Genomic DNA, 16,198 nt, shown 5'->3' with positions numbered 1-16,198 from the left:
TGTTTTTCAATAGAAACTCTTCATCAGGGGTTCTAGTCCTGCTAATCCTCTGCAACGGCATAACACACCAGTCTACTATAGTTGCTGCAGTCTGAGGCAAATATGAAAGTCAGAAAAGGATGTGTGGGCAAGCAGACTGAAGAGCACATCTCCACCTCCCTGGCCTAAATATAAGTATGCGACTGGAAATCTAATCATGAAGTATCATGTAAATGCTGACTTAGACAACCCTAAGATCTTCTCTCACCTTCAACATATTCAAGATAAATAGAAAAGTATGCCACTGTATTTCTCATCATCAAAAGATAGAATAGACTATTTCAGTTGGAAGGGACCTACAATGATCATCTAGTCCAACCGCTGGACCCCTTCAGGGCTGACCAAAAGTTAAAGCATGTTATTAAGGGCATTTTCAAAATGCCTCTTAAACGTTGACAGGCTTAGGGCATCAATAACGTCTCTAGGAAGCCTGTTCCGGTGTTTGACCACCCTCTCAGTAAAGAAATGTTTCCAGTCTGAGCCTCCCTTACCACAACTTTGAACCATTCCCATGTGTCCTGTCACTGGATCTCAGGGAGAAGAGCTCAGCACCTCCCTCTCCCATTCCCCTCCTCCGGAAGCCATAGAGAAGCGATGAGGTCACCGCTCAGCCTCCTTTTCTCCAAACCAGACAAACCCAGAGTGCTCAGACGTTCCTCACAGGACATGCATTCCAGCCTATCCACCAGCTTTGTTGCCTTCCTCTGGATGCATTCAAGAACCTTCTTACATTCATCCTTCTTACAATGTAGGGCCCAGAACTGCACACAGTACTCCAGGCGATGCTGCATCAACACTGAATATAGCAGAATAATCCCCTGTTTTACCAGCTGGCCATGCTGTGTTTGATGAATCCCAGGATGTGGTTTGCCCTGTTGTTGGCAAGGCAGGACAGACTGCTGACTCCTATTGAGCATGCTGTCAACCAGCACCCCCAGATCCCTTTCTGCAGGGCTGCTGCACAGCCACTCCTCTCCTAATTTATACTTGTGCCCGACATTCCTCTGGCCTAGGTGCAGAATCCAACATTTTGACTTCTTAAATTTCATCCCATTAATGATATCTCAGTGCTCCAATCTATCTAGATCCCTCTGCAAGGCCTCCTGTCCCTCAAGAGAGTCAACAGCAGCTCCCAGTTTGGTATCATCAGTGAACTTGCTAATGTTGCATTCAACTCCTGCATCCAGGTCACAGAACGGGCCCTGGGACTGAGCCCTGAGGAACATCGCTGGTGACCGCCAGCCAAATGTAGCCCCATTCACTACAACCTGTTGAGTTCTGCCCTTTGAGCCAGTTCTTCACCCAGTGTGGTGTGTATCTGCTCATCCCACAGTTGGACCACCAGTCCAGAAGGGTGCTGTGAGGGACAGTATCAAAAGCCTTACTAAAATCCAGAAAAGCTACATCCATCGCCTTCCCTTCACCCAATCAGTGGGAGATCTTCACCTTAAATATAGCAAAACCTCCCTTTTGTGTTAAATTGGATATTAAGTGTAATTTCCTGATGTGCCATTTGTTGTCTTAGTTTTAATATTCTAGTGGAATATGTTCATTTTCTCCTTCAAAGAAAACAAGTTCAGATGAATAATCTAGTCTTCACATGACATATACACCTAATCAAACGGGAAGCTCTAAGGACACATTTTGGGGCTAAGACTTGTTGTCACCACTCACTCCATGGGGGAAAAATAGCCTAACGTAGGTGGAATTTTGCTCCCTGGATAGAGTAGCTCTGCAACAGAGACAATCTGTGGCAGCCACTGCAGCCTCAAGGTTGCAATGACCCCTGCAGCTGCTGTGAAGCCCCAGGTTAGCTAGCTGTGCTGTTGGATCCTCAAGGGTATTATTTTAGCCAGTTCCTAAATCCGTGTCTCACAGTGGGTCACAGAGGACCATTAGGGAATTAGTTCACAAATGCGTAAGCAACCTGCTTTCTACAACTGAAATAATTGCTTCAGTTCTGGACCACAGTTTCCATGACGGAGCAGGAATGCAGAAGGAGCACAAAGACACTCTCAGGAAATTCCCTATTCTCTCACTTGCAAGATATTAACTATAAATATCCACAAAATGCCTTCTTCAAAGTCCCACCTATGCAATGATGGTTACAACAACCTAAAAACTCTTCGGATATGAGACTACAGCAATCCCTCCAAACAAGTCTATTCCACATTTCGCCTGTACTGTTCTCTCTCCTGGTGTCGGTATTGTCTTTCTTGTGTCCTTTATACAAGCTTTCAAATGTTTTTTTCTTCTGCATCAAGAACAATGCAGTAACAGCCCACATTTGGAGCTCCAAAGGATGACAGTGACACAAGTACCAAGACGCACAATCGCAACAAGAGTAGTAAGAAAAACAACAGTAAACTTGATTTAACTCATGACCATAGAGCTCTGCACAACAAAAAGAAATCTGACATTGCTTTTTTTTCCAGTCTGTAATAAAAGTTATAGATTTTAGTCTTCACTTAATGAACTTAGCAAATAACAGCTGTGAGATATATGGATGCAGGGAGAGAGACATACTCATCCCATCCATGAAGCAAGAAGAAAGCCTACGTATCATGCAAGTCCCTACAGAGTACCATGTAAGTGATATGACCCATAGACTTTGGATGAGCTTCAAAGGGCGCTAAAGCCACAATACATATTCGAAGGCTAGCAACTCAGTTAAATACCAGTAAATGCTTACATAAATATTCAAAATTTCAGACCTACATGGTGATAATTATAGAAATCTTGATATGACTGAAAACAGAACATTCAAATGCAACTCAGTAGTTTCCAAAATAAACACCGTTTTCACATAAAGAATCAAAACCTCTTACTTAAGCCTTGAACAATACAGGAAAAAGACAATGGAGTCTTTATCCATTTATCCTCCTTTACCCATGCCAGAAAACATAGAAGCCAATCTACACATAGATTATTTAACAAAGGTGACATAGGGTTAAATTTTAAAAAGCACAACAGTAGTTTTTCAAGTTTCATTGGAGACATGGATCTTAATTAGTAAGGTCCCCTAGATGAAATATTCATTAAAGCCATCTGCATCCATATTTAGAAGCACACTTCAAGGACCTGTTCAAATGTTTTTATCTTGTTAGCTCAGTGCTCTTGGATTTCCTACTCTAAATATTTCATCTGGTTGTGATTTTAAGGTTATAGTTCATCAATCAAATGGTGCACTCAATTTAAAAATCATCATTGATACTTATGACTTTACTGCAACTAAGAAACAAAGGATACTTTTGGGCTCGACTGCTCAAGCATGGCAAAGCATGCAAATTAAGACCTAATTTCATCTTTCAACAAAACTAAAACCCTTTTTCTCTCACAACTGTGTACAGGGAAAGGTTAAGGATTGAATTCTCAAGTTAAAAATTTGTAAGTTGAATAGGGACAACCTAAAAGAGGTGGAGGGGTGGGATGTCACTGTCCTGATAATCCCATCGTTTCTATGCCAGATTTATGTGATAGGTTTTGTCCTGTTTTTTTGCAACCTCACTCATAATTTTTGAATCTCTGCTACATGCCTACATCCTTCTGACTTTCATTAAGATTATAGTTGTGCCAGCTTCCAAGTGCTCTGCTATGTCATTAGGCACCACCATCACTTAGGATTCAAGCCTGAATGAGCAAAACCAGGGGAGCCTTTGGCCACCCTGTGTCCACCATGAGGCAGTAAATTATTACAGCTATACCAAAACAGGAAAAACAGTTTCTTAAAAAAGTAGAAATTGCAATGTCTGATTTGTACAGCTGTTTGAATGGCTGAAAATGACCACTGGAGGCATTCATATTGCTTTGTTTTGAGGAGGGGAAAAGAAACCTCCCCACTGCCTTTTTGACTCGCTTTCAAAGTTATCACAGGCCTAAAGACTTCTCCATTTATATAGGGAACGGTAAAATGAACACAGCAGAAGTTAAACTTTCCCATGTTTTTCCATCAGCGCACCTCTAATGCGTTGCACTGAAGTCACCAGAAGGCCTGAGAAAAGTCATTCTCATCCCTGTATTTTTCACTTTGCTATTGGGACTATCATTGCCAGAGCCAACTGAAATGGACGTTATAGTGAGGAGAAAAGCTATTCACATGAACAGCTGGGGCAGAGCTGTCTCGCTCGCTGTCAGTCATCATCAGCCACTACAAACATCTCCTCCTTCCAGCTGGACTGTGAAAGACAGCTTGGATGCAACACACTCCAGAATTCAACTGCATTTTTCCTAAACTATCCATTCACTCTGTATATGAGAGTTCTGAAATCTGACAGGAAAATACTGTACCATGAACAGCTCAGAAAGCCAAAAGCTCAAAAGTAAAGCAAGAGAAACAAAGATTTCCTTTCAGTGGTAAGTTCCACACAAAGCAAAATCCAGTCATCACCACCAAAATTCCAAAACATACGCTTTTTGCCATTAATCTTCAGTTTGATAAAGGTTTTTGTTTTTTATAAAGATTATGATTTTTTAAAATTTAAATCCCTATGAAAATATTAAAATATTTAAAGCCCACTATTCTAAGTCAATAAAAACTTGGACTAAAAACACAGTGAGTCACTTGAAGATAACAGCTAGTATTTAATTGTGTTAAAGCTGCAGCTATAAACAGGTTGATTTTCTGGATCATGTCCAACCTCACACAGCAGCAGAATAAAGGGTCATTTAGAAAAGCTGTGTATTCCCCCGAGGTAGGAAAATCCTTGGCTGCAGTCACACAGGCATAAGTATTATTTATCACTTTTCCTCTCCTTCTCTAGGAGGAATGTGCTAGCAGGCAGGCGGTGCTGCAGCTGGAACGCGCTACTCACCAGGCAATCCTCATCCTGTGAAACACCACTATCTAGTTCTCACCAACCACCATATATAAGTCCTGAGACTACTCTAATTTAAACCAAAAATAGCTGAATGATTAGATTTGTGCAAAAATAGCATGGCTCAATTCCTTCCCAAGCCAAACTGAGTGGGAGTTTTACCATTCATCTCAGGAAGACATAAATATATTTCTCAGCTGACAATACTGCAGTGGCTTGGGCTGTCAAAGCAGTATTCCAGATTCTTTATCAAACAGCAGTCCTTTTCTTCTGGTTTCACCAACAGTATCATGATTTTCAGTACTGCTTCCCTTCAGAACTATGTTCATAGTTGATGACATTTCATTTAACTGGTAAAACATCTACACACAGTTATCGCACATTGACATCTTGACATCTAAGACACATTCCTCTTAAAAAGTGATGAATAAGAAGAAATCAAGCATAACATTAAGCTTGACCACTGGCACATTAATTCACGCTTAGCAGCTTCATTTCAGTTTATCTTGCCTCCTTTGACAGCCTCTGACAACTTTGCCATCTTTGGTTTTGCTTTCTTGAGCAAGTCAAGGAAAGAACTAAAAAAAGTTGAAAAGATGACCCTTTTTGTAGGGAAGAAAATGGCCTGCTTTTGCCATAATCATGAAGAAATTCATGCAATGCACTGCAATGGCAATCCAGGCTATGTTTAGTCTTGTCAAACCTTAAAAACTTTTAGACTGATAACAGAGGGAAACAGGCTCAGCCCATTAAATCAGAAACTTGTCAAGACTCTGCTGAGACACTGATTGATCTAACCAGCTATTAGAGCTCTCCCACAGCATCAGGCCATTCTGTTACTAAGTGCCTTTTTAGTCTTAGTTAGATGGTAGGTACTGGCAGCTTTTTATCTGTTAATACAGTGATGATAATAGACAGGTCTTTTTATTCCTTCTCACTTCCTTCTGTTTAAAAGAAAGGGAAAAAAAAAGAAAACCACAACGGCACTTAGAAGGAACAGCTGGGCTGACTCCCAATCTAATTAAGTCAATGGAAGAAATTTTGCCTGCCTTGCAAGGTTTAGGATCAGAAAGGTGGCTTGAAAAGTGCATGTCACTCCTTTTCTTTATTCTAACATGCCTGTTGACGTTCCCCAAATATTTACGAACAGCAGCAAAAATGTTCTTGTCACAAGAAATGCTTCATGAAAGTGCAAAACATCACGGCAAAATGTCCGGATTTCATACAGACACACTCACATCAGTAGCAGTTCTGAACCCAACCACATGTAAGGGGTGCGAGTAAGCTGTCTGGATTGCTTCTACAGGGGTCAAAATGTTCCTGATTTTTCTATTAAGAGTATTTGTGGACTATTTATGGAAAACTAATAAATCCAACAGAGAAATGTTAAGTATCATTACATAAGTAGCATATGTTACTGTTACCTAAGATGGATGGAAAAAATAATCCAAAAGAAAACAAGAGGACAGAGGAGAAAGAGAAATCAACACAAAAATAGAAGGGTGAGGTGGCATGTTTTAAGAAATTTTATTGTTGTTCTTGAATATAAATTGCAGTTTAAACACAAGTATGAGGACATAAAACTATTTAAACCCCTCACTGCTGTCCGATACCTACCTTTCAATGTCTGGATACTGGGTCACCTGCCAGCAGAGAAAGAAGGACCCATTGCCATTTTTTCAAAAGGCACCACACTTTCATTTGACCTCCAGTCATGAAGGTCTTGCCTTATTTTCCTGGTGCTGTGAAGAGCTGATGTTCTGTTAAATCAGTATACCTGTCTGCAGCTGTGGGAGATGGAAAGTTTTTCCTTCTTTGCAAGAAAAGTCATTCAGCTACAAGCATAATCTGAAGATATGAAAGGTGCAGAAGCTCCTTAGCAGCTTTTTTTTTTTTTTTTTTTTAAACCTGTATTCAATAAATGTGTAAGAATCTGTTGAATCAATTCTACAAGTATCAGGAAATTGGAAAACCTTTACATTTCTGACAGGCTGCAAACCACTGAGAGAAAGAGCAGCAAAGATAGGAGTGCTCAGTATCAGTGTAGACACAAGTACATCTGTGAATAAAATGATAACTAGTGCATCAGAAGGTCTTAGATTAGATGAAAACACTAATGTGTCTTATGAAGGTTTTAGAGAGTTTGTTCAAGGAGAATTTTTTCTTGCCTTGATTAAGAAACACACCCATCACTCTCCAAACCCCACTTTTGGGGGTTATGCCCCAATATAATCATATTCTTACTCCCACTGTGTTCTTTTCAGCAAGTTCAAGCTATCTTGTTTTGGATATTATGCACTTCATTATGCAGTGGCATAAATGAAGAAAAACCTTATCTCTACTGAAGTCAGCAGCAAAGTTCCCATTAACTTCAGTGGGACCAGGATATCTATTCCATTTTTTTTTTTGGCCAGAGTATGCATGGATCAACCCTTGAAATGTTTCCATTTCGTGTTTCCATTCTTATCCATTTCAGAATTCTTACTTTGCCTTTGTCTTCATCTCACATTTTGGATGCCAATAAAGCTTTGCTGTTATGACTATGCATATCAAGAAACATCCTAATAAAATTGCTAAGCTAATTAAACTAAAAAGAAAATGTAAAAATTTATGTTTTTTCTCCTCAACATTTAGAGGCATAGTAATAAAAAGAAATTAAATGCTTCTTTGGGGATTTAAACTTAGCTATAACATATATTTACTTCCAACATGCTTCTTGTGACTCAGCAGAATAATGAATAACACTAAAGATCATGGAAAGTTATCTTAAAGTCTTAAGTCCACAGTCTTAAAACTAAACCTTAACTCCTACAGACCTGAATGGGTTCTGCCTACAGCAGGGTTTATTAAACACATACCCTGACTGCTCTGAAAGACAACCAGGCTCACTGTGACTAAACATGGCTTATTTTAATAAAATATGCAAAAGAGAAATTGAAAAGAAAGTCAGGCCACTAATACCTTTCTGTGTCTCAGAGATGAAAGCTGGGACTAGCAGTAGCAGTTGTCATGAAGTTTATATGGCTGATTCTTCCCATTTCAGAAAACTTACACTAATTATCCTTTGTGCAAAATTTTGCCCATTGGTAAGTATTTGGACTAATACATTTTATTATATTCAGATAATCTTCTTTCAGCTAGAACTAGCTTTCTCGTGCTGTGGAGCAGGCTTGGGGATTCAGCTTTTCCCAGCCCAACCGAAATTTATTTGCATTTGATGTTATTCTGTCTCCAACAAAAACAGTTTCCATGTTTCACAGGGCTGCCTTCAGATTTTGAAAACTCAACTCTCTAGCCTTTCCCAGCTCCTATATCCATGTCCAGCCTGTGCAGAAAGCTAAGTGTGCTTCATATCACTGAAGTGCTAAGAGGCAAACTCAGGCTGTAATGATTGTTGTTAGCTGCTTTTGTTAGCAATCAGCACTAAAACAGTAAGGTCTGGAACAATCTTTATTCATGAACTTTGGCACGTGTACTACAATGTGCTTCATAATTCCATCATCATATGCTACTTTTTAGTCTTCACAAAAACACACTAGTACCTTTTTCAATGCAAAGTACAGCTCTGCTCCAGGGATGGACAACTGTAGCACAAAATACTTTATTGTCATACAGTCTTCTACCTCATTTTTTGGAAATGAAAAATCATATTTTAATTTTTTATAGCTGACAGGCTGCCTGCATGAAGTTAACCATTTTTGTTACAACTTAACATTATTTTGGTGGTCTTCACCTTCTGAGATTTCAGCTCCATGTGTCATATTTTGCTTAGCCTGGGTGCTCAAAGCTCTGACTAAAAACCAATGAACTTGAAGTCCTCTGTAACGACATGTATGTTTAAAAATAATTCTCTTAAATTAGACATCCAAAAGTCGCATAACACCAAAATTCTTCACTTTGCCAAAAATAGCGGTATGTCCCGAAGCAGCAAAACAGCCCTTTAAATGCCTCAGTATCCATACGTGAAGCAACATGGATGGAAAAATGGAAAAATTCTTAGTGAACAAATAACCTATCAGACTTCCCACAAGGCACAGAAAAAAGAGCTGTTGATACCCTTTCTTTATCAGCTTAGCAACAAGTGCATTCGCCAAGGGGAGCAAACTTGCTTTAAGTCTCTTCTCAAGCGCAAAGTTAACTCACATCAACATCTTAATCTCACTGCCCTACCTGTCAGGATACAGATTGTGAAAGTATCTCAGAGTATCTTTTTGAAGCTATTTCAACTTTAAATTGAATTCAAAATGGAGAGAGCATGACTCCTTAACCTATTGGAGAGAGAGAGATTTGCCGAAAAAGTTTAGGACAGGAACTGGAGAAGGGAACATGTCCATTCCAATCCCTGATAAACCACTGTTTTGAGTAAACAACAGCTCTGCTTTCAAAGCATAATTCAACAAATAATCCAGAAAGTACTGGAGCCACAAAACAATTACCTAATAGAAATAAAACCCGAAATATCCAAGATCTTCTCTTTCTGTAGTTCTGTATATCAACTTTATCAAATGAAGTTCAGTAAAAGAAGCTACTATAAATACACAGTTAAAAGAATATTATAATGCATTAATATAAAAGAAGTAAACTGCAGTGACATAAGCAAGCTCGAGGGAAAACTTTTATTTTTCAGCACTCCATTTTTTACTCTGATTTTAAAAGATATGTATATATGCATGTATATTTCCGTTCTGCAGCCATATTTCTTTACACCGTATAATCTTTGAGATTTATCAATACAGTAAGAATAAATCTTATTTTTAAGGTTTAATTTTTCAAAGTCTGTAACAGCATTGGTTAAAGCTGTGTTATGATAGAAATATGAATCATTCCAAATCAAAGAGTTTCTTAATGAGCTCTACTGTGAATCATTCATTATATTCACTAGCAACTAATGCCCTTCTAAAATTTTCCCCTATCTTGCATATTGCATTTTCTCTGGAGATACTTTGTTACTATTTTATACACAATCCCCCTCAAAAGGAGGAAAGGTCTGTATTTTGTTCTTCTTTTAAGTTGAGAACATCAAAATCAACTGATGTCTAAAGAATCTGAAGTAATTTACTGAGAAAAGCTTCAGAAATAGAATAATTAGAATTAATCATTATGCAGTTAAAATTAAGCCCACCCTTTTTTCTGACATAAAATGGCAAAACTAGGTACAAGTTAGCCTTTCTTTTCTCCTGTATGTGGGAAAAGGGAGGAGAGAAGAGGAGGAGGGGAAATTATACAGCAAAGATGATGTTGAATTCTCGGAGAAGACTTTCTGACAAACTGAGCACTCTAAAAGGTATTTTTCTCTCATGCAAATAATTTCATTTATCATCATGCAAATTACTATTTTTTAATATGTTAGTTTTCTACAGCAGAAGCCTGCCATAAACAGGAATGAAGTACAAGCTCACAGCCACAAAGCCTGACTTTTTTGGTCGAAAATTAATGAGAATAGCAACAAATTTGCCAACATATGTAAAAGCCCGAGCCAATTTCATTTTCTGTAGAAAAAAAAAACAAAATAGCCTACAGACTCTTCAAAATATTCAAAATGTTCTGGATAAACTGGAGAATAAAACCATGTTATATAGCACAGCATTTTATGAGTAACCATTTTACAAAATCTAGGCAGAATTTTTTTTAAACTAGCTTTGGATCACAGCAGAAGCCAGCAGTCAGCGTAAAGTGTAAAAAACGTCATGAACTACCTCAGACTCGGAACTAGGCTTACACCCTATATCATGGACACTGCTGGAGCCATATGCTCAACTTAAATCAACTGAAAGTGTAGTTATTCCTCAAATATATTTTAATTCCCTTTATGAAAAGGAAAGGCTGTATTGAGTTTAGCTCCTGTAAGTCACACTGCTTGAAATTAGACAGATTTTACTGAATATTTATAAAGACAATTCCAAAACCAAAGTCTGTGTACTTTTAAGAGTCATCTGAAAGTTATGCCAGATTTCACTAACAGTTCGTTACTGATGTACTGGGGACAGTTAGTACGTTTAACATTATGAAACATAAAGAAGTATAAAAACATAACTATATATTGCTGTATAGCAAAGGAAACAAGTAAAGCACTTGTAACATAAATATTTTCCACTTATATTTTTATGTATGAAACTTCAGCATGAGGTTGTCAATATTTAGAAAAAAAAGCCTTCTCCCTTTTTAAATTCTGTTCTTTTCATCAAACCAATCAGAAGGCTAGGACAATCCTTCAGGGTGAATTTTTGTGATGAGTCTACAGATGTCCACTTACTAGGCATCAAGACACGTTATCCACACAAAAGACATTTTTGTGTCTCTCTGGTACCACATGCCTTACAGTGGAGTGAGTGCATACATAGATCAACTACAGGACAGACTTCTACCACAAGTGTCTCAAGGCAAACACTAGTTGAGAGAATACCATAGTTTCAGTCAGGCCATCAGAAATTTGACACAGCTGTACGTAGTGCTTAACTCTGGTGATGATAATAAAGGAATATCATTCTCATTTGTTTATACAGACCTCTGCAGTGCCAGATTTGAAGACAGAAGTATTGTCCAGATAAATGCACTCAAAAAGAAAACACTTAAGAGACCTTCATTGTAGTATGTTAAAAATGCCAGATGCACTTATGGTTTTCTTTGCTGTGTTTTAGGCCTTGGCATGTTGCCATCAGATTCTCTGATACTGGGAATGTGAGATTATATGAAGTCTGACTCTTCTACTTTCTCCCCTACTTTGTCATTAAAGAGGAGACTAAGATCAGGCCTCTTAGTTTTGCTAATTTTGGACTTTCAAGTTCATTTGTTGTTTGCTTTCAGAACTGAATAACTTTTGCAGGGATCAACCTCATTTTAATGACAAACATTTAACAAAAAAGAACAGAAGAAAAAAGAAAAAAGATCTTGCAGTATTTTCTCTAAAGACCATGCACTTCAGACAGAGTTCTTTCTACTGCTGAATTCTTTTTACCAAGACCATTTTGTTGCCTGGTATCTTGGCCTTCATTCAAGGCTTTCTGACTTTTCATTTCTATCAATTTCAGTAAAGCAATGAAGAAAGGAATGAAGCTTTGTGCTTTGAAGGAATTTGAGCAGGTGACATTTTCAGCAAGAAAGAGCAGTTACATATTGTCACTCTGTGTTGTACTGGAGGGGAGAAGTCTGGATGGAGTGGCAACTGCACTATCTACACTTACTGCATCTGTCTTGCAGTCTACATGTTGAACATGTTGGAAAAACCCTTTAGTAAAACAAAAAATATCTAATGCCTATAGACTGCTCTATTGGTAATTTCTATGCAAATCATATAGTAGACATGTGAGATATCTGTGTGACTTTCATACTTAACTCTTTGGCCATGACTCAGGCAAGCAAGCACACTATCAGGGGTTGTGCTTAACTAAGGATGTACACGATGGGAACAGGTGATTTTGGGCATGCTGTCTGTAACTATACTGACTTGATAGGAAAAGTAGATTTCATTCCGACTTTTACTAATTATTCCTTTTTCAGATTGTGGGATGGTTCATAAAGGCTGTCAACATAATTAGTATTAAATTGCAACAAAGAGTAGGAGCAGGAAGATGAAATGTTAAGCAAACTTGAAATCTAATTTACAGTGCTCTCTTGGCCCTAGAAACAAGACGAATTCACTGATGGGACAAACACGAGGAAGTGTATATGCATGAGCAGGTCAAGCTCTAGCAAGAAGAATGCTGCCTTAAGGGAGCTATTAATCCTCCTCCTTTCACTTGCTTGGCAGAATTGGCCTTCTGCAAGACTTTACATATACAACAGCAACTGAATCCAGTTGAAAAAAATTTAAAAATCACAGGCTCCAAATGTGACTGCAGAGTTGTGACTTTTCTGATATCTTAACTGTTCCAGCTGTCCTTCTTCATAAAAAGTATCTGAGACTGTAATTTTAAAGCATCACATAGGACAACAAAAAGAGACTATTTTGGTGGGGGTGTGGGGGGCCCCTCATGTTAAATGAGTAATGACCACCAGCTTACAGCTCAAAGACACCTTATTCCATTAGCAAAAGTCCATGACATTAAAGAATAAACAAGTCATAGATCCTCAGAGAAGATGTCTGGTTTGAGAGAAGACGAAGGGGACTAGAAAAAGAACTGAAGACGTGTGTCTCATTCCAGTCAAGTGGAGACCACCTTATACCTAAACATACAAAATATTCATTATAGAAATTAATAAATAAGGCATATTTAACATAGACGGACCAATCTTCCTGTAAGAATTCAACTACATTTGAGTGTTTTATATAACTTAACCTTTATATAACTTATAACCTTTTATATAACTTAAGGAAAGACATGACTAAAAGGAAAATTATCATTCATCTTTAAAAGAAAAAAACCTTGAGTTTCTCTAGATTGCAACTTCCGAGTTCAAGAAATTTAGTCATGAGTCCCCCAAAGGTGCAGAGGACAAAGACTTCCAACTATATGGATTAGAAATCCCTGGGAAATACAGGAGATCTACTTTTGCTTTTCCATGCCACCCAGCTTCAGTCAGTTTCTCCTTTAGGTTCAGGTGTTTTGACTGAAGAGAAGTAGGTGCAGAGATGCAGTACGGCCACACAGCCTTCTGCAGGGGATGGTCTATGTTTTCTGAATATCTTTCCCCAAAGCATGAGAAAGCAAAATGTAAGCATACAAAATTTAACAGCATTTCCTACATTTTCACACTCCTCCCCTTGCTCCTCAGAATGGGTATAGCTAGATTGCATCTTTACCTGTACAATAACTTTAAACAACATACAAGTATTAGCATTGCAATCATAGTTTAAGGGTACTTTTTGCTGGGTAAGTTCAAACCATTTTGCTATTCAGTATAGGAAACCACACCAAACAATAACAGTGAGTATAATTCTCTGCATGGAATAGACACAAAGAGCTTAAGTGACTTTGTTCAAGGTCACAACAGAACCATAGGATGGATCCTCTATTTCATGCTTTAACAGCTAGAACACCTTCTATATCATTAAATAATGGCATTTTCCACTAAAAAAATCAATTTTTTAATACTTTTGTGAATTTCTAAATTTTTTGTATACATCAAGCATACTTTTGTTGGCATACTAAAAGCTCCATTTTAATATTCTATACTACCAACAACATTACTGCTGGTTACCTGAATAACAGCAAAGCATTAGGGTGGATCTTATTAAAAGCATACTAACATTATTATAGTCTAAATTTTTATTTTGCTTTGAAAGAAAATGAAAACGAACTAACAGAACGTGTAGTTCTCGGTGCAGATGGTTGTGTCTCCAGCAGACACTGAAACGTCAGGCCACAGCATCTGCTTCTTGGCCGATTACCTGTGCTTCATCTCATTTTCCAAAAATCAAGAGAAGTTATACTCTGTGCTATCAGAAATACAATCAGTGAAGGACAACAGTGTCCTGCTGCAGTATACTGATTGCGTCAGCAGGTCTTCTGCCTCCCAGCACACAAAGCACAAGGAAGGTAACCGATGTGAACTGCTTGCAAGCAGATTCAACTGTTTGAGCAAATACCATTCTAAAAGCAGTATTATCAAGAATTATCATGCACAACTTTTGTTAAAAGCTGGCAGACTTGGAAAATGAAGAAAATTAATGCTGCAAGTACTACTGAGAGCTGACAAGTGCCTTTGGTGTTAAATGAACTAAATGTAACATATAATTTGCTTTTGAATACCTTGGAAAGAATCTACTGTGAAAGACTGCAATTTAACACCAAAGTTTAAACAGTTGAGGTTACAATTTTAGAAGCTCATTAGTCTGAAGGTGTATGATGATTTTCTGAAAAGATGAATGATTAAAAACAAAGCCAAAAGGAAAAGACATTTGGGCACAAATACTTGATCTTAATTCAACTTCAGGCAACCTCTATGATTTCAGATTGCAGGGAACTTTTCAGGTTACATCTACTGTACTCTTTAAAGTACAAAATAGCATAAGTGATCACCATTAACTCAAGGAATTAGAACATCATCTTTCTGAAACTCAGTGAAGAGATAAACTGTTTTTATTAGAAGACTATTACTTAATGTAAATAATCTGCAAGGTCGTTTCCCACATATGCTATTGCATGCCCAGAAATATGCAGTCCACCCCCTGGACTGACAGTAAGGTCAGAAAGGAAAACATTCTGGACAGTTCTCAGGTCAAGTCAATTAAACTAAGTATCTACAAAACTGATAAATTTAGGTTATTCAGTAACAACAAAGAATGCAGTGGCCAAAGGAGAGAGGACAAAGATTAATGTCATCCCTCTGTAACCACCAAAAGCAAGCCTGAAGCAGCAAATTGATGGTGCACTTGCCAAACAGTTGCACCTGCATCAGAGTAAACATTCTCCTACCACCACCCCACTGCAAACCCAGCAGTTGGTCTGCAATGTTTTATAAACACATGTTTAAGTTTCCCCCTCGGATATACCGAAATCAAAACAAAGCCATTGACACTTCTGACATGATGATTATAAACCAAAATACTTTCCATGCTCCTGCATACTCTTCTCCAGAGCTGGACCGAGAGAGCAGCTTCTCCCCTTTAGATCACATGTCCTATATCTATCCTATACCTACTAGAGCAGTGTTAGAAAACAAGCCAAAAAAGGAAAACTCGCTCAGCCAAAATCCTCCTCTCCCCTCAATCAACATCAAGCTGCAATGGGACTAAAATATTTTCTTCTTCAAATTCTCTGTTTAACACTTGCACAGTCAGCTAGGCCAACAATGTCTTTTGTCTCCTTGCTGTTTTGTTTAATTTCAAAAACATCCAGACAGCATGAGACAGCTTATATGCAGCAAACTAAGGGCAGAAAAAGCATACTGGCTCACAGTCCTTTTTACAAACAAAGACGAGGTACTTCAGCTATGTTCTTTAATATTATTATTTCTTATGTTCATGAAAAATGTCATAAAGATAATAATTAGCCACTGTTTCAGTCTTACGAAAAATGACACTTCCATACCACAGAACTGCTAACTGCTAGACAGTTCAGCACCAGTTATTCAGCAATACCCATTCCTGAACATAGATTTTCATGGCACAAGCTGCCTGATCTTGTGAGAGCATGAGATCACCAGGTCACAGCTTGCACCTGCATAGGTTTTGATCACAGAGCCCCAAATTTTTAAATCTTTTTAGTCACATCTCTACTTAACTGTTTGCTCTACTCTGCAATGACCAGAAGCATATTACTTTGAAACCGTCCATTTGTATCTTTGTGGGTCTGCTATTGATCCTAAGAAAGAAACACCCAACCAAAGATACAAGCATGAAATAAAATGGAAGTTCAGCGACTCTGCTCAAGCAGCAAGATGCAAATGTTTTATTTTCTACAAAT

At 38.0% G+C, this 16,198-nt stretch overlaps 1 protein-coding gene across 1 annotated transcript in view; it reads right to left on the bottom strand.

The window, feature by feature from the left end:
• Positions 1-16,198, bottom strand: part of KCNN2 (potassium calcium-activated channel subfamily N member 2) — a 77,026-nt gene that overhangs the window by 26,689 nt on the left and 34,139 nt on the right. The gene's annotated exons all lie outside the window — the stretch shown is intronic.

This window comes from Numenius arquata, chromosome Z (genome assembly GCF_964106895.1).
Source record: "Numenius arquata chromosome Z, bNumArq3.hap1.1, whole genome shotgun sequence".
NCBI classification, from domain to species: domain Eukaryota; kingdom Metazoa; phylum Chordata; class Aves; order Charadriiformes; family Scolopacidae; genus Numenius; species Numenius arquata.
The sequence above is the reverse complement of the archived record's forward strand: the minus strand, read 5'-3'. Positions and strand labels throughout refer to the sequence as shown.